Here is an 18,913-nt window from a genome sequence, read left to right as displayed (position 1 = left end):
CATAGATGCCTTTAAGGGGAGGCTAGATAAAAGAAAGATTCGCATTTCTATAGCGCCTTTCACGACCACCGGACGTCTCAAAGCGCTTTACAGCCAATGAAGTACTATTTGAAGTGGAGTCGCTGTTGTAATGTGGGAAACGCGGGCAGCCAATTTGCGCACAGCAAGCTCCCGCAAACGGCAATGTGATAATGACCAGATAATCTGTTTTTTGTTATAAGTACATGAGGGAGTAAGGAATAGAAAGATATGCTGAAGGGGTTGAGATGAAGTAGGGCGGGAGGTGGCTCGTGTGGAGCATAAACACCGGCACGGACCAGTTGGGCCGAATGGGCTGTAAATGCTGTGTAATTCTATGTCTCTGGAAAATTGTACTCGTTTCATTGGCTGTGGAACCTGAACGTGCCCTCATCAGTGTACTGGGTGGTTTTCCCAGTTTGAGGGAATGTCGCACATTGCCCGTGTCACTCCTGAAATCTGAGAGTGAGACCAGTTGGGCCGAGTGCTGTAAATTCGATGTAATATGTCATACCGCAGTGTTGTGAATCGCGTTGAAACGGATCGTTGCGTTGGCTGCATGTGACACCGCCATAATAAACACGGTCCGTGGGTCTTCTTGCTCGCTAATCGAGCAATGTCTTGTAAAAAGCCGCCGGTGCTCCTGCTGCCCCTCTTGATGGTTGATTTCAGTCCCGTGGATGCCGGCTGCTTTGGGTCGCCCACTTGGCACGGGAGAGCCACTCTACTGAGGTCCCTAACGGCTCCAGCAGGGAGAGGATCCTCAAAGGAATGGTGGAGATTGGCAGCTGGGATCAGTCTGACCGCTGATTCCAAGGTGTCTGTACCGGGAAAGGTAACCGACGAGCACCGAATGTTCTCGGCTTGGGACCCCCACCTAATCATTATCTAGACCTGTCCTAGAAGCTGGTCCCTGGAATTCCCAATGGAGCAGTCCCGTGATGGGCTTGACACTGGAGCTGTCAATGGAGCAACTGCATTGTGTAAGGCGAGACACTAAATGGCAGCCTTCTTGCCAATGAAACTCAGTAATAAAATGAAGGATATCTCTTGCCAGGAGATTTTTAGCATCATTTTCTGCCAATATATTGACACGGAAAGAGTGTGCTTAATACTGAAAGTACTTGGCCATGCTCTCCTACTCCTTGAGTGAAATGAAATAAAATTAAATCTTCAGTAACAGCACACACTTCTTAACCGGCACACACGCCATCGCTGCAGCTTTTGTGAATAAGCGAACATGGGACTTCATGGGTTACATTTTTTTTTTACATATTTCCTTGAGTTCACTGTCACTGGACACTCTTGTAAGCTGATCTCGCGTTCCCTATGAACCAAAGCATGCCTTTACCTGGCCAGCGCCTAGGTAAATGTAGGAAGACCCAGGGGTCAAGCAGATAGCCCTTATCGATGTATTCCGCCTTGGGGGAAACACATCACGTGCCACTGTTCGGCGGTGTATGCTCCATCAGACTGCCGTTCCGGCTGTACATCACTGGACAAATTGATTGGATGTTAAAACTGTAGATTTATAGTAATGTTCTCCTTCCTCGTCATAGCAGAGGAACGTGGGAGACCCTGTTAGTTTGCTCTATGAGTCAAAATGACAAAGGCACTTGCACTGTGCTAACCCTTGAAACATAGCTGCTTAGTTCTTGTGTGGCTGTCTGCGACCATGGAACCATCTAACAGGTCTGATCATTGCTGGCTTTGGACTGATGGCTGCTTTTGTGTAACGTCTCCCATGATACAACTCCAAATCCTTTGGAAGATATCCCAGACAAAGGGCATGGAAATATTCACATAATTAGCTTATCAGACATTCACAGGATTCGAAACAGTGTTTGCCCACATAGCTGCCAAACAAGTATGTACTGTAAAGAGCCCCACAGGACAGGATGCTTGTAGTTGAATTGATTGGCTTGATCCACTGATCAGTGTGAAACACTGAACGATCTGTACTAGGTTCCTATTTAAGGACAATGGCAGCAATTAACCCATCCATATTAAGGTCTTCCTGAACTTCACATCATATCCGCCATATTTTGAGGTATGCAAATCAGTCAGTCTGCGATGTGCATTCTCCATGCCCTGCAGAAATAGCTAGCAGTAACCAGTGTTGTGTGTGTGATGACCAGCAGGAAAGAATCCAGTTAAAAATCCGTCAATTAAAAATGTGTCAGCTGTGGCGCAGTTGGTATCACTCTCGCCTCGGAGTTAGAAGGTTGTGGGTTCAAGTCCCACTCCAGGGACTTGAGCACAGAAATCTAGGCTGACACTCCAGTGCAGTGCTGAGGGAGTGCTGCACTGTCGGAGGTGCCGACTTTTGGATGAGACATTAAACCGAGGCCCCATCTGCTCTCTCAGGTGGACGTAAGAGATCCCATGGTACTATTTCGAAGAAGAGCAAGAGAGTTCTCCCCGGTGTCCTGGCCAATATTTATCCCTCAATCAACATCTAAAAACAGATTATCTGGTCATTATCACATTGCTGTTTGTGGGAGCTTGCTGTGCGCAAATTGACTGCCGTGTTTCCTATATTACAACAGTAACTACGCTCCAACAAAATACATCATTGGCTGTAAAGCGCTTTGGGACGTCCTGTGATTGTGAAAGGCGCTATATAAATGCAAGTCTTTTCTGAATGTACAGCATACACACACACTTTATCACCGCATCTCCTGCTAATAACCAGCACATACATACATAACAATTTGCCTTTATATAGTTCCTTTTAATGTGGCAAATATCCCAACACTCCATTACTGCATCCTCTTAGGAATAACTAAATACAAACAAAAGTATGCACGTTCCAAACAACCATCTCAAACACACTCCATCGCTGCATTCTGTTCCTATAATAATCAGCACACAAACATACCTAAGTAATTTCCTTGATCAGTTTCCTTCATAATCTTGAAAATCTCAACTACCTCGCTTTGAAGTCTCCACTTTTCCAAGTGGAAAAAGCCCTGCATTTTCCTTTCTTAACATTTTAACTAAATATTTTTAATAAAGTTTTCTCTCCAGCAATGATGTCAATTTTTCTAGACTTCGAAGCTTTCCAGAACCTATTGTTAGAAATCTTAAATCGATGCATATTTTCCATCAGCTTTTCCATTATAAATTGCAAGTTCCCCTCCAAGTCACACACCATCCTGACTTGGAACTATATCGGCCATTCCTTCATCGTCGCAAGGCCAGGATTTATTGCCCATCCCTAATTGCCCTTGAGAAGGTGGTGGTGAGCCGCCTTCTTGAACTGCTGCAGTCCGTGTGGTGAAGGTGCTCCCACAGTGCTGTTAGGGAGGGTGTTCCAGGATTTTGACCCAGCGACGATGAAGGATCGGCCGATATACTTTTAAGTCAGGATGTCGTGTGACTTGGAGGGGAACTTGGAGGTGGTGGCGTTCCCATGTGCCTGCTGCCCTTGTCCTTCTAGGTGGAAGAGGTCGCGGGTTTGGAAGATACTGTCGAAGAAGCCTTGGCGAGTTGCTGCAGTGCATCTTGTAGATGGTGCACACTGCAGCCACGGTACGCCAGTGGTAGAGGGAGTGAATGTATAAGGTGGTGGATTGGGTGCCAATCAAGTGGGCTGCTTTGCCCTGGATAGTGTCGAGCTTCTTGAGTGTTGTTGGAGCTGCACTCATCCAGGCAAGTGGAGAGTATTCCATCACACTCCTTGCTTGTGCCTTGTAGATGGTGGAAAGGCTTTGGGGAGTCAGGAGGTGAGACACTCGCCGCAGAATACCCAGCCTCTGACCTGCTCTTGTTGCCACAGTATTTATATGGCTGGTCCAGTTAAGTTTCTGGTTAATGGTGACCCCCAAGAATGTTGATAGTGGGGGATCCGGCGATGGTAATGCCATTGAATGTCAAGGGGAGGTGGTTAGACTCTCGCTTGTTGGAGATAGTCATTGCCTGGCACTGTGGCGCAAATGTTACCTGCCACTTGAATTGACCAATACAATCTGACCCAGATAAACACCAATGTCATGGAGTTTTGAGGGATCTACTCTTCACTCTGTGTGTGGTCTACACTTTGCTGAGGGAACTAAACAAATACACACCTAGGAACATGAGGAAGCCATTCAGCCCCTTGAGCTTGTTCTGACATTCAATTAGATCACGGCTGATCTGATCATTATCTCCGTCGAAGATAAATGGCGAATAGGGTCATCCCCTCCCTCTCCAATGTTCTCCCCTTGCTCCCCTGAAGATGGTGGGGTTGAATTTCCCCCAGAGAATCTGCCGTAACTTGGGCGGAAGATCCGCGGCAACCCCCAGAGAAACTGCGACCCCAGGGTTTCCCGCGGACCTTCGGCCTAACTTAACAACGGCTGATCGGGAGGAAAAAAAACCCGCGTGGAATTTCAACCCCGTTAACTCTTGCTGGAATATGGTTCCGCGTGTATGAACGAGCCCTCTAATTCCTTGCCCAAGTAGCCATTCTTCCCGCGTGAGCTTCATTTGGCTATTCACCACCCACCTTAGGCATCTCGCCCAACATCCATACAAGTCCACTCTCCGGGGGTTGGGGGGGGTGGGTGGGTGCGGTCACTGGATATTAAATTTGCTCATCTGTTGCTTGGTTGGACTAAGTTCAACTCTAGCGTCTCCAGACCCACCGGAACAGAGAACAGCCAATTCATCGCAGACCAAGTGCTCACACACACGAAGAATGGCTGAGGTACGAGAAAGAGCAATGGCAGCCTCGGAAAGCCCCATGAGTACGGGAAGGGGAGGGGAGGTTTTCAACCCAAAAAAAAAAGCCTCCTGTACAAGTTTCTCATTCACTTCTGGAAAAATAATCTTTGAGGGACTCCCAAGAAGGGGCGTCTCTCTTCTAAGTGGTCCTTTGAAGTCTGTAGCTGCTGCTTTTATTATAAGAGAATCATTTGGTGTCGGGATGGGAGACACACAGCTGCTGAAAATTTTATTTTCCAGATTTGATTTGAAATAGTGTACAAAATGGCTGCTCCGATCGGCAGGCCGGGCAGTAGTAAGTAGATTTTCTTCCGATGATATATAAAAAGTGTTCAGAGTGACTTACAGCACTTTAAAAAAAAAAAAAAAAAAAAAAAAATAGGGCTGTCTATTGTTAGACGGTGTTCCAACAACGACAGTTACTAACGTAAGAAAACTACTAGGCACTTGGTCTAAGCGTTAAACAAAGCTTTAATCAACTGTTTTACAACATGGAGGTCTAGTTGTGTCCTTCACTAGTTCCTGTTAAGAAAGTCCTGCGCAAGCTGGGCCCGTGCCCGAGTATTTATACTCTCCCTGGACAGCGCCACCCGCAGGCCGCTCAGTATTATTTCATAAGTCTTTCTTTCTTGAATGACTGATTCGTGTCAAGTTACTACTTCAGGAACGTCTCAAAGCGCTTTACGGCCAATGAAGTACTTTTTTTGAAGTGCAGTCACTGTTTTAATGTAGGAAACACAGCAGCCAATTTGCGCGCGGTAAGATCCCACAATCAGGGATGAAATAATGAGCAGATAACCTGTTTTTAGTTATGTTGGTTGAGGGATACATATTGGCCCAGGACTGTCACTACAGGAAACTTTGTGCTATCCGGCACCGACGGGACCGAGCTGTTGCCGTCCCATCAAAACTGCCGGACAAACCAGCGCTAATGTTGAAACATACGGAGATTTTGAGCTCCGTATCTGGCAACAAACCCTGTGCTTCTAAACAGTCGGCCGTACCTTGCAAGCGTCTCTGTAGCTTAGCAACAGCTTCAGCGAGACCTTGCAGAGCCTGACTGGTGGAAAAAAAAGCAACGAAAAGAAAAAAAAACCTAACGCAACGGCTCCTGATTTTTGCCGGTGGCTCGAGCATTCCGGACAGTTAACCTCCGGATAAACCAAAGTTTCCTGTAGAAGTATATTGAACGACAAATATTGAAGCCGAGCCCCATGGATGCGAATTTTCAACTGCTTCGTTTACAGCAGTCAGTAAACGTCAGCCGTGGCTCAGTGGGCAGTACTGTCACCTAGGCCGTGGGTTCAAACCCCACATCAGAAACTTGAGCCCATAATCGAGGCTGACACTCCAGTGCAGTACTGAGGGAGCGCCGCACTGTCTAGAGGTGCCGTCTTTCGGATGAGACGTTAAACCCCTCGGGTAAAAAGATCCCGTGGCACTATTTGAAGAAGAACAACAGGACTGTTCTCCTGGTGTCCTGGCCAATATTTACCCCTCAATCAACATCACTAAAAATAAACATTATCCGGTCATTTATCTTATTGCAGTTTGTGAAACTTTGCTGTGCACAAACTGGCTGCTGTGTTTCCTGCATTCTAACAGTGACTACACTTCAAAAAGGACTTAATTTGCTCTTTGCACTTTGGGACATCCTGAGGTTCGGAAAGGCGCTACACGAAGCAAGTTCTTTCTTTCTAACTGATTAATGAAATCCGGATTATAGAATCATATTTCCACACAGTCTTACGCATTGCCTCTATCCATCTCATATTCTCTCTCTACCTCTTTTATTCCACACTGCCCTGTCGGATGTGCCGTCTTTCGGATGAAACATTAAACCAAGGCCCCGTCCACCCTCTTGGGTGGATGTAAAAAGATCCCATGGAACTTTTCAAATAGAGCAGGGGAATTCTCCCCGGTGTCCTGGCCAATGTTTATCCCTCAACCAACACCTAAAAACAGATAATGTGGTTGTTGTCTCATTGCTGCTTGTGGGACCTCGCGACGCGCAAATTACCTGCTGGGTGAGGTGTCAGCTGTGGCTCAGTGGGTAGCACCCTCGCCTCTGAGTCAGAAGGTTGTGGGTTCAAGTCCCACTCCAGAGACTTGAGCACATAAATCTAGGCTGACACTCCAGTGCAGTGCTGAGGGAGTGCCACACTGTCGGAGGTGCCGTCTTTTGGATGAGACGTTAAACCGAGGCCCCGTCTGCTCTCTCAGGTGGACGAAAAAAATCCCACGGCCACTATTTCGAAGAAGAGCAGGGGGGGGTTATCCCCAGTGTCCTGGGCCAATATTTATCCCTCCATCGTTATCACATTGCTGTTTGCGGGAGCTTGCTGTGCGCAAATTGTCTGCCGCGTTTCCCACATTACAACAGCGACTGCACTTCAAAAAGTACTTCATTGGCTGTGAAGCGCTTTGGGAATTCCTGAGGTTGTAAAAGGCGCTATATCAATGCAAGTCTTTCTTTAAGGATTGCAAATGACGATCCCATTTTGTGTCACACACACAATGGTATGTTACGGGGATTTTTGTACGTGACGCAGAGGCAGAGAGAGACACAAAAGTAGCCCAGAAGTGCTGCAGTGAAAATAGTTGGGAGGAGAAACAACCGCAGAGTTGTCTGGCCGCAGAGTGGAGAACCCAGGTGTCCTAAATCACAACCTACAGAGCAGTACCGAATGCCAAATTCATTATTAATTATAGTTCAGTAACTACATTGGATAGATATTAAAAAGTCTTAAATGTTAACACTCCCCAGGAACTGAATCAGCTTACAATGAACCATTTTACAAAGTCCTTATTTTGTTACAACCTACAAGTCACCATTGCTGAAATCAGGAGGATGACAGACAGTGTTTGAGATGGAATATTGCAATTACAGTAAACTCTTGTTTAAACGGCATTTAATCAACTGGAATACTTTAATAACCGGCAAAATAGATAGCCGGTAATCTTGCCGAATCCATCCAGCACTCGTTTTGCCGAGTCCGAGTCTCCCGCGGTGGCCGAGTTAGTCAGTGGTTTTTATTTTTGTTTGTGTTAAAAGTTGCCATGGTAGGTATACCTCTCTTGTTATCCAGAATTTTTCCCCAATAGTGCCTCCCTTTTAACCGGCACCTAAATCTCCGGAAATCTCTTAACCGGCAAAATTCAGGAATAGGTTCAGGTAAGTTTTACTATATATAGGGGATAGGGTGGGATATGTGTTGGTGTAGGGGTTACGGGGATCGGGTGGGATATGTGTCGGTGCAGGCTCGATGGGCCGAAATGGACTCTATCTGCACTGTGGGGTTTCTGTGATTCTGTGATTAGTGGCCGTGTAACCGGGGCTCCTGCACAAGTGCCGTGTAACCGGGGCTCTCGTACCGTGGTAAGTATACCTCTCTGTAATCCAGACTTTTTGATCAACCGGCACCGCGTTGGTGCCGGATAAAAGAGTTTCCTGTAATTAACTGCTTTTATACAAAAAAAAGACCCCTATTTATGTCAACATTAACATTTGGGATGGGGGGGGTTGGTGAAGGAAGGTATAAAGTCTGTTTCCTATATTTAAAAAAATGGTTTATTGTAAAAAGAAAAACAGTTTTATTTTTCAGAAAGAGAGGAACCCAACCTTTAGGATCCCTGTCTTTCTCAGTATGTTGTAATGCAGCGGAGGTTCTACTGCACACCCAGCGATAAACGCGACTGTAATACAATTAATTCAAAATACGTGGTTAGCTTGGCCTGAGTGGAAGCAAGGCAGCTTGTTTTGATGTGGTTGATCAAGTCCTGTGTTAATCTGCCGTCCCACATCAAAGCTGAGTGTGTGAGCAGGGAAACTGAGCAAAAACACTCAGAGCTGTACTTCAGCCACAGGAGAGTTGCATGTAGCAGACGCTGGTTGGCCACCATTGCACTCGGTCAGCTGGGGGAAGGTGCGCATTGTGTGGAGATTTCAAATAAGAAAAAACAGAGTGAAAAAGACCAGTGGCCGATGGCATCGTTGGAGTAAAGGGGTTGGACGAGTTATTGAGCTGGACTAGACACAGTTAAAATGAGGAAATGGTGGGTTTGCTTCATTAGGGATCCCATGGTGGTGGCAGAAGGTGGGCCCAATCGGCATGGGTCAAAAATATATGCTCACTGAGGTTGCACCAGGAGAAATTCTTCAAAATGTGGTCCCTATTCTTGGTCTACTGCCAAATGACTGGCCGTATAAGTGCAGGCACTATCATAGGGGAACACATGCCTACCCGCCTGACTGGAAGCTCATTTTCCTATGTTTCTATAAAAGGCATCAAGGGGTGTGGGGAGAGAGCGGGAGTATGGTATTGAGATAGAGGATCAGCCATGATCATATTGAATGGCGGAGCAGGCTCGAATGGCCGACTCCTGCTCCTATTTTTCTATGTTTCCATAACACAACCAAAAACCCAATGGACAGCAGTACAACAATCAGCTACTCGGACACCTAAACTCTAAGCCCACTCAACAACAACTTGTATTTATATAGCGCCTTTAACATAGTAAAACGTCCCAAGGCACTGCACAGGAGTAAGAGATAAGAGATTAGCGTGTAAAATTAAGGCACATGGGATTGGGGGCAAGGTATTGACTTAGATAGAGAACTGGTTGGCAGACAGAAAGCAAAGAGTTGGAATAAATGGCTCTTTTTCCGAGTGGCAGGCAGTGACTAGTGGGGTGCCGCAGGGATCGGTCCTTGGACCCCAGCTATTCACAATATATATTAATGATCTAGACAAGGGAACTAGATGTAATATCTCCAAGTTTGCAGACGACACAAAGCTGGGTGGACGTGTGTGCTGCGAGGAGGATGCCGAGAAACTCCAGTATGATTTGGACAGGTTGGGTGATTGGGCAGAAGCATGGCAGATGCAATATAACGTGGATAAATGCGAGGTTATCCACTTTGGTGTCAAAAACAGGAAGGCATATTATTATCTGAATGGCAATAGATTGGGAGAAGGGGAAGTGCAACGAGACCTGGGCGTCCTTGTGCACCAGTCACTGAAGGTAAGCATGCAGGTGCAGCAGGCGGTTAAGAAGGCAAATGGTATGTTGGCCTTTGTAGCGAGAGGGTTCAAGTACAGGAACAAGGATGTCTTGCTGCAGTTGTACAGGGCCTTGGTGAGACCACATCTTGAATATTGTGTGCAGTTTTGGTCGCCTTATCTGAGGAAGGATGTTCTTGCCATGGAAGGAGTGCAGCGAAGATTCACCAGGCTGATACCTGGGATGGCAGGAATGACGTATGAGGAGAGATTGGGTCGATTGGGCTTGTACTCGCTGGAGTTTAGAAGAATGAGAGGGGATCTCATTGAAACTTATAAAATTCTAACAGGACTAGACAGACTAGGTGCAGGAAGGACGTTCCCGATGGTCGGGGAGTCCAGAACCAGGGGTCACAGTCTAAGGATAAGGGGTAAGCCATTTAGGACAGAGATGAGGAGGAATTTCTTCACCCAGAGAGTGGTGAACCTGTGGAATTCTCTACCACAGAAGGCAGTGGAGGCCAATTCATTAAATATATTCAAAAAGGAGTTAGATATATTTCTTAAGGCTAAAGGGATCAAGGGATATGGGGAGAAGGCAGGGACAGGGTACTGACTTTGGATGATCAGCCATGATCTTATTGAATGGCGGAGCAGGCTCGAGGGGCCGAATGGCCTACTCCTGCTCCTATCTTCTATGTTTCTATTTTAAGGCAAAAAATTTGACACCGATCCACATAAGGATAAATTAGGGAAGGTGACCAAAAGCTTGATCAAAGAGGTAGGTTTTAAGGAGCGTCTTAAAGGAGGAAAGTGAGGTAGCGAGGCGGAGAGGTTTAGGCAGGGAATTCCAGAGCTTAGGGCCTAGGCAACAGAAGGCATGGCCACCAGAGGTTGAGCGATTATAATCAGGGATCCTCAAGAGGGCAGAATTAGAGGAGCCCAGATATCTCGGGGGGGGGGGGGGGGTGCAGGGGGGTTTGTGGGGCTGAAGGAGATTACACTCATTGGAACCAGGACCATCTGTAAGGTTCACTACCCAGCATGCTACTCACTACCCTAAAACATGGCGACTGTGTACAATAAAAGCGATATTTGACATATACCTGAATCATAGAATCATAGAAGTTTACAGCACAGAAGGAGGCCATTTGGCCCATCGTGTCCGTGCCGGCCGACAAAGAGCTCTCCAACCTAATCCCACTTTCCAGCTCTTGGTCCGTTGCCTTGTAGGTTATGGCACTTCCAAGTGTATATCCAAGTACTTTTTAAATGTTGTGAGGGTTCCTGCCTCTACCACCCTTTCAGGCAGTGAGTTCCAGAGCCCCACCACCCTCTGGGTGAAAACATTTCTCCTCAAATCCCCTCTAAACTTCCGACCAATTACTTTAAATCTATGCCCCCTGCGAAGGGAAATGGGTCCTTCCTATCCACTCTATCTAGGCCCCTCATAATTTTATGCACCTCAATTAAATCTCCCCTCAGCCTCCTCTGTTCTAAAGAAAACAACCCCAGCCTATCCAGTCTTTCCTCATAGCTAAAATTCCCCAGCCCAGGCAACATCCTCGTAAACACTCAGAACACACATAATAAGAATGGCTCACCTATCAACTGATGTTAAAGGTAATATAGTATACAACACATGTGCTCTAAGACTTTTCTTAAAAAAAGGAGTGATTTTCAACAGCTCAATCCATTTTTGAACAACTTCATAATTATTAGGTGCAGCAGGCGGTTAAGAAGGCAAATGGTATGTTGGCCTTCGTAGCAAGAGGGTTCGAGTACAGGAACAAGGATGTCTTGCTACAGTTGTACAGGGCCTTGGTGAGACCGCACCTTGAGTATTGTGTGTAGTTTTGGTCACCTTACCTGAGGAAGGACGTTCTTGCCATGGAGGGAGTGCAGCGAAGATTCACCAGGCTGATACCTGGGATGGCAGGAATGACGTATGAGGAGAGATTGTGTCGATTGGGCTTATACTCACTGGAGTTTAGAAGATTGAGAGGGGATCTCATCGAAACCTATAAAATTCTGTCAGGTCTGGACAGATTAGATGCAGGAAGGATGTTTCTGATGGCCGGGGAGTCCAGAACCAGGGGTCATAGTCTAAGGATAAGGGGTAAGCCATTTAGGACTGAAATGAGGAGGAATTTCTTCACCCAGAGAGTGGTGAACCTGTGGAATTCTCTGCCACAGAGGGCGGTGGAGGCTAGTTCATTAAATATATTCAAGAAAGAATTGGATATATTTCTTGAGGCTAAAGGGATCAAGGGATATGGGGAGAAGGCAGGGACAGGGTACTGAATTTGGATGATCAGCCATGATCTCATTGAATGGCGGAGCAGGCTCGAAGGGCCGAATGGCCTACTCCTGCTCCTATCTTCTATGTTTCTATTGTTCACAAAATATATAGGCTACCATAGTGCTATAATAAATGATGGGATGGCCAACCTGTTGCAATCTTGATTCCAAAAATGGCAGTGTTTATAATGTGATGGAGAGATCAAATCATTAAGTATTTTCTTGACAATTATTCAAATTTTTAAAAATCTATTAGCACAGATGTTGAACCATCAAAGTTGTAGTAATTTGAATTAGGATATGTTAGTCCCACTCCCCACTCTTTCCCCGTAGCTCTGAAATTTATTTTCCTTCAGGTGCTTACCCAACTCCCTTTTGAAAGCCGCGATTGAATCTGCCTCCGCCACCCTTTCAGGCAGTGCATTCCAGATCCTAACCACTCGCTGAGTAAAAAGTTTTTCCTCATGTCTCCTTTGGATCTTCTGCCAATCACCTTAAATCTGTGTCGTCTGGTTCTCGACCCTTCTGCCAATGGGAGGGTTTATCTCTATCTACTCTGACTAGACCCTTCATGATTTTGAACACCTCTATCAAATCTCCTCTGAATCTGCTCTGCTCTCAGGAAAACAACCCCAGCTTCTCCAGTCTATCCACGTAACTGAAATCCCTCATCCCTGGAATCATTCTCGTAAATCTTTTCTGCACCCTCTCTAAGGCCTTCACATCCTTCCTAAAGTGCGTTGCCCAGAATTGGACACAATACTCCAGTTGAGGCCGAACCAGTGTTTTATACAAGTTCATCATCATCTCCACGCTTTTGTACTCTATACCTCTATCCATGAAGTTCAGGATCCTGTAGGCTTTTTTAACTGCTTTCTCAACCTGCCCTGCTACCTTCAACGATTTGTGCACACATACCCCATGGTCTCTCTCTTCATGCACCCCCTTTAGGATTGTACCCTTTAGTTTATATTTCCTCTCTTCATTGTTTCTACCAAAATGTATCACTTCGCACTTTTCTGCGTTAAATTTCATCTGCCACGTGTCCGCCCATTCCACCAGCCTGTCTATGTCCTCTTGAAGTCTATCACTATCCTCCTCACTGTTCACTATACTTCCAAGTTTTGTGTCATCTGCAAATTTTGAGATTGTGCCCTGTACACCCACATCCAAGTCATTAATATATATCAAGAAAAGCAGTGGTCCTAGAACCAACCCCTGGGGAACACTACTGTATACTTTCCTCCAGTCCGAAAAACAACTATTCACCACTACTCTCTGTTTCCTGTCACTTAGCCAATTTTGTATCCATGCTGCCACTATTCTTTTTATTCCTTGGGCTTCAACTTTGCTGGCAAGCCGATTATGTGGCACTTTGCCGAAATCCATGTACACCACATCAACCACATTGCCCTCATCAACCCTGTCTGTTACCTCATCAAAAAACTTGATTAAGTTGGTTAAACACAATTTGCCTTTAACAAATCCGAGTTGGCTTTCCTTAATTAATCCACACTTGTCCAAGTGACTGTTAATTTTGTCCCTGATTATTGTTTCTAAAAGCTTCCCCACTACTGAGGTTAAACTGACTGGCCTGTAGTTGCTGGGTTTATCTTTACACCCTTTTTTGATCAAGGGTGTAACATTTGCAATTCTCCAGTCCTCTGGCACTACCCCCGTTTCTAAGGAGGATTGGAAGATTATGGCCAATATCTCCACGATTTCTTCCTTCACTTCCCTCAGTGTCCCAGGATGCATCCCATCTGGTCCTGGTGACTTATCTACTTTAAGTACAGCCAGCCTTTCTAGTACCTCTTTATCAATTTTTATCCCATCCAGTATTTCCTCTACCTCCTCCTTCACTACGTCTATGGCAGCATCTTCTTCCTTGGTGAAGACAGATGCAAAGTGCTCATTTAGCACTTCAGCCATACCCTCTGCCTCCATGCATAGGTCTTTTTGGTCCCTAATCGGCCCCACCCCTCCTCTTACTACCTGTTTACTATTTATATGCCTATAGAAGACTTTTGGATTACCTTTTATGTTAGCTGCCTTTCTATTTCTCATACCCTCTCTTTGCCCCTCTTATTTTCTTTTTCACTTCTCCTCTGAACTTTCTATATTTAGCCTGATTCTCCGATGTATTCTCGGCCTGACATCTGTCATACACGTTCTTTTTCTGCTTCATCTTACTCTCCATCTCTTTCGTCATCCAGGGAGCCCTCACTTTAGTTGCCCTGCCTTTCCCCCTAGTGGGAATGTACCTCGACTGTACCCAAACTATTTCCTCTTTAAAGGCAGCCCATTGTTCCACTACAGTTTTGCCTGCCAATCTTAGATTCCAATTTACCCGGGCCAGATCCGTTCTCATCCCACGGAAATTGGCCTTCCTCCAATTAAGTATTTTGACTCTAGATTGCTCCCTGTCCTTTTCCATAGCTAATCTAAACCTTATGATACAATGATCACTGTTCACTAAATGTTCCCCTATTGACACTTGCTCCATTTGATCCACCTCATTCCCCAGAACCAGATCCAGCAATGCCTCCTTCCTCGTCGGGCCGGAAACATACTGATCAAGAAAGTTCTCCTGAACACACTTCAGAAATTCTTCCCCCTCTCTGCCCCTTTACACTATTACGATCCCAGTCTATATTAGGATAGTTGAAGTCCCCCATTATCACTACTCTATAGTTCTTGCATCTCTCTGTAATTTCTCTACAAATTTGCTCCTCCATATCTTTCCCACTATTTGGTGGTCTATAGAATACACCTAGTTGTGTAATGGCACCTCTATTACTTCTTAACTCTAGCTATATAGATTCTGTCCTTGACCCCCTCCAAGACATCCTCTCTCTCCGGCACTGTAACATTCTCCTTAATCAATACTGCCACACACCACCTCCTATCTTTCCTTCCCTATCTTTCCTGAACACCTTATATCCAGGAATATTTAATACCCAATCCTGCCCTTTTTTGATCCAGGTCTCCGTTATTGCCACGACATCATATTCCCATGTGGCTATTTGTGCCTGCAGCTCACCAACCTTCTTTACTACGCTTTGTGCGTTCACATACATACACTGTAAACCTATCTTAGACCATCCGGTGTTCTCTCTTCGTCTGACCCCACCTAATACCTTACTATTTTTTACTTTAGTGCTAGCCGTCTCGCCCAATCCTTTGTGCCCTTTGTTTCTCCTTTCTAATGCTACATCCTGGTGCCCATCCTCCTGCCAACTTAGTTTAAACCCTCCCCAACAGCACTAGCAAACCTCCCCGCGAGGATATTGGACCTGGCTCTGTTGAGGTGCAACCCGTCCGGCCCGTACAGGTCCCACCTCCCCCAGAACCGGCCCCAATGTCCCAGGAATCTGAAGCCCTCCCTCCTACACCATCTCTCCAGCCACGTATTCATCTGCTGTATCCTCCTATTTCTATACTCACTCGCGCGTGGCATCGGGAGTAATCTAGAGATTAGAGATTACTACCTTTTGAGGTCCTGCTTTTTAATCTCTTTCCTAGCTCCCTGAAACCTGCCTGCAGGACCTCATCCCTCTTTCTACCTATGTCGTTGGTACCGATATGGACCACGACCTCTGGCTGTTCACCCTCCCCCCTCAGAATGCCATGAAGTGTTTTCTTGAAAGAATTATTTTAAGTAAAAATCTATTAGCACAGATGTTGAACCATCAAAGTTTTAGTCATTTTAATGAGGATATTTAGCTTTTCAGGACCAACTTTAGCTTGGGCACAGTTCCACAGGTACTGGCACTCCTCCAGTACTTCACCAGAATGGCCATACTTAATCTGTGGCATTTGTGGGGGAGGGGCAAAGTATCAAAGCCATCAGCCAATCACCTGGACTATTCAAGGAGAGCTTTTGGAGGCCACTTAGAAGGTGAGCAGTATGGTTAGTTGAGACCCGTGGCACTGCTCCTACTACAGCACAGAGCAGGGACCTTGCCACTCAACACGCTATGCATTTATCCAGTTTGCCCTGCAGAAGCCAATGGTATTTCTTTAAAATTAAATGTTTGAAATGAATTGATTTTTTCATTCGTCATAATTGTATATTTGTATTGCTAATGATGGTTCCTGGTATCAGTCAGCTGTTGCTCAGTGGGTCGCACTCTCTCGCCTCTGCCTCAGAATGGTTGAGAGTTCAGAGACTTGGGGCATGATTTGTAGTCATTGGTGCAGCACTTTAGAAGCGCTCCTGTAACATGGCTCCCTCCACCACCGGCGCACCGTGGCTGCAGTGTGTACCATCTACAAGATGCACTGCAGCAACTCGCCAAGGCTTCTTCGGCAGCACCTCCCAAACCCGTGACCTCTACCACCTAGACGGACAAGGGCAGCAGGACGCATGGGAACACCACCACCTCCAAGTTCCCCTCCAAGTCACACACCATCCTGACTTGGAAATATATCGCCCATCCTTCATCGTCGCTGGGTCAAAATCCTGGAACTCCCTCCCTAACAGCACTGTGGGAGTACCTTCACCACACGGACTGCAGCGGTTCAAGAAGGCAGCTCACCACCACCTTCTCCAGGGCAATTAGAGATGGGCAATAAATGCTGGCCTTGCCAGCGACGCCCACATCCCATAAAAAAAAAAATGCAACAACTTTGTTGTTGGAGGTTTGGGATAAGATTTTGCAAATCTGCTGACCTTGTGACTGTTCAAGCTGGCACCTACCTGATTGGAATAATTTCAGGCCACTTTGAGTGTGCGCTTGCAAGCTCCTTGCCTCAACTGAAATCTATAGCAACGGGATGGGAACCATTTACATCCTCTCATCCTGGTCGTCCGGTTCGGAGGAAGAGCAACCGCGGCAGCACCACAACCAGCCACAACACCAGCACCAGGAGCGCCAACCTCCTCTTCCTCACCCACCTGCTGCTGCCCTGGACACAGGGCATCAGCCCCTGACAAAAATTGCTGGCCGTGCGGCATCACCATGGCCAGATTTTCTTCAGTCGATGCTGTAAATCCTGGCTGCCACATGGTGTGCCAGGTTGACACCATCCCACCCCAGCACCGTGAAGCATTCCTTTAATGTCCAAGCCATTCCATGCACACACATCATTCTAATGCAGTGCTGAGGGGGGAGGGGGGGGAGTTATGACTGAACAATCACTGGAACTCAGTAAGACACTTCTCAATGTGCGCGCAGATCTGTCCAATAAGGGGCACTTTTGGAAAAAGATTTTAAAGTGTATGTGATGCGCTATCAATTACTCATAAAAGACTGAGAGTTAAGAGAGTAACTAAAGGCTTTTATTAACAAAAGAATGAAGGTCTGCCTCGAGTGGTCGACCGGTCCAGAAATACAAAGGGCTGGGGAGCAGTCACCTTTACACTAGGACTTGTGGGAGGAGTCAGCCGAGGCATGTCCAGGCATGTACACAGTGGAATACAAACAGTGGTTTACCACAGTATGACAATACATTACCAGAAACTTCACATGGACATTGGCTAAACCTCTCAAGTGCCTACCCTTGTCTGTTGTTAGTTGGTATGCTGGCAGTAGGATTAGGGTGAGTGTGAGGGGTTGCTAGTGAGATGGGGAAGTGATAAAGTAGATAGAGGTTAGGTGGAGGTGCAAGGTAAGTTGGTGTCCTGGGGAGGTCTCTTCCGCCCTTGGAAGGGAAGAGAACCTCCCTGCGTGCTGTGACTCCCTCCATAAGCATATGAGGGAGTCATTGGAGAGCCTGGGTGCAAGCGTTCACCTTTGTGCATTGATTGTCAGTGTTTGCAGCACCTCAATGCTGTCAAACACTGACAGCTCAACTGTCAAAATAAAATTGTGCGTGGTCCCCTTAAGGAAACCGGCAGATGACGCGTCATCAAATGACGTCATCAGACCCGATTCCTGTTAATTGGCCGATAAACCCGCAGGGCGGGGCTTAACAAGGCCAATCAAGGGAAACTCACGTCTGCAGAGCGAAGGCAGCTGGGGGCGGGACCGGAACCTGGAAACCAGCTGACCTGCCTCCAGAATTAAATTCACTGCCTTGGGCACAAAAATCTAGGCTGACACTCCAGTGCAGTGCTGAGGGAATGCTGCACTGTCGGAGGTGCCGTCTTTCGGATGAGATGTTAAACCTGCTCTCTCAGGTAGACGTAAAAGATCCCGTGGCACTATTTCGAAGAAGAACAGGAGCGTTCTCCCCCCGGTGTCCTAGCCCTCAATCAACATCACTAAAAAAAAACCAGATTATCAGGTCATTATTGCATTGCTGTTTGTGGGAGCTTGCTGTGCGCAAATTGGCTGCTGCATTTCCTACATTACAACAGTGACTCCACTTCGAAAATGCGGCTGTAAAGCGCTTTGGGATGTCCGGTGGCCGTGAAAGGCGCTATATAAATGCAAGTCTTTCTTTACGCATTTATCCAATTTACCATGGAGAAGTCTTTAAAATAAATTACTTGAAACAAATTGATTTTTCTTTCATGATAAATGCTCGTTTCTGGTGTTAAAATATTGTAGAGTATAAGCAGCTTGCATTTTTACTGCAGTAATGATCTCAATGTGGGTCAGAGGGCCAATTTGGCCCCTCCCTATCTCTGTAATCTCCTTCAGCAACCCCCCCTCCCCGGCCCGCCCTGAGATATCTGCGCTCCTCTAATTCTGCACTCTTGAGCATCCCTGATTACAATCGTTCCAGCATTGGTGGCCGTGCCTTCTGTTGCCAGGGCCCTAAGCTCTGGAATTCCCTCCCTAAACCTCTCTACCTCTCTTTTCTCCTTTAAGACGCTCCTTAAAACCTACCTCTTCCACCTGCCCTAATTTCTCCTTATGTGGCTCGGTGTCAAATTTTGTTTGGTACTGTTGATGTGAAGCGCCTTGGGACGTTTTACATGCATTAAAGGTGCT

The 18,913-nt window shown here is 46.4% G+C and overlaps 1 protein-coding gene across 7 annotated transcripts in view; it reads left to right on the top strand.

Moving 5' to 3' along the window:
* Positions 1-18,913, top strand: part of LOC147097633 (uncharacterized) — a 165,801-nt gene that overhangs the window by 53,330 nt on the left and 93,558 nt on the right. The gene's annotated exons all lie outside the window — the stretch shown is intronic.

This window comes from Somniosus microcephalus, chromosome 31, assembly GCF_052327205.1.
Source record: "Somniosus microcephalus isolate GS21.2 chromosome 31, FLI_Smic_1.0, whole genome shotgun sequence".
NCBI lineage: Eukaryota > Metazoa > Chordata > Chondrichthyes > Squaliformes > Somniosidae > Somniosus > Somniosus microcephalus.
The sequence above is the reverse complement of the archived record's forward strand: the minus strand, read 5'-3'. Positions and strand labels throughout refer to the sequence as shown.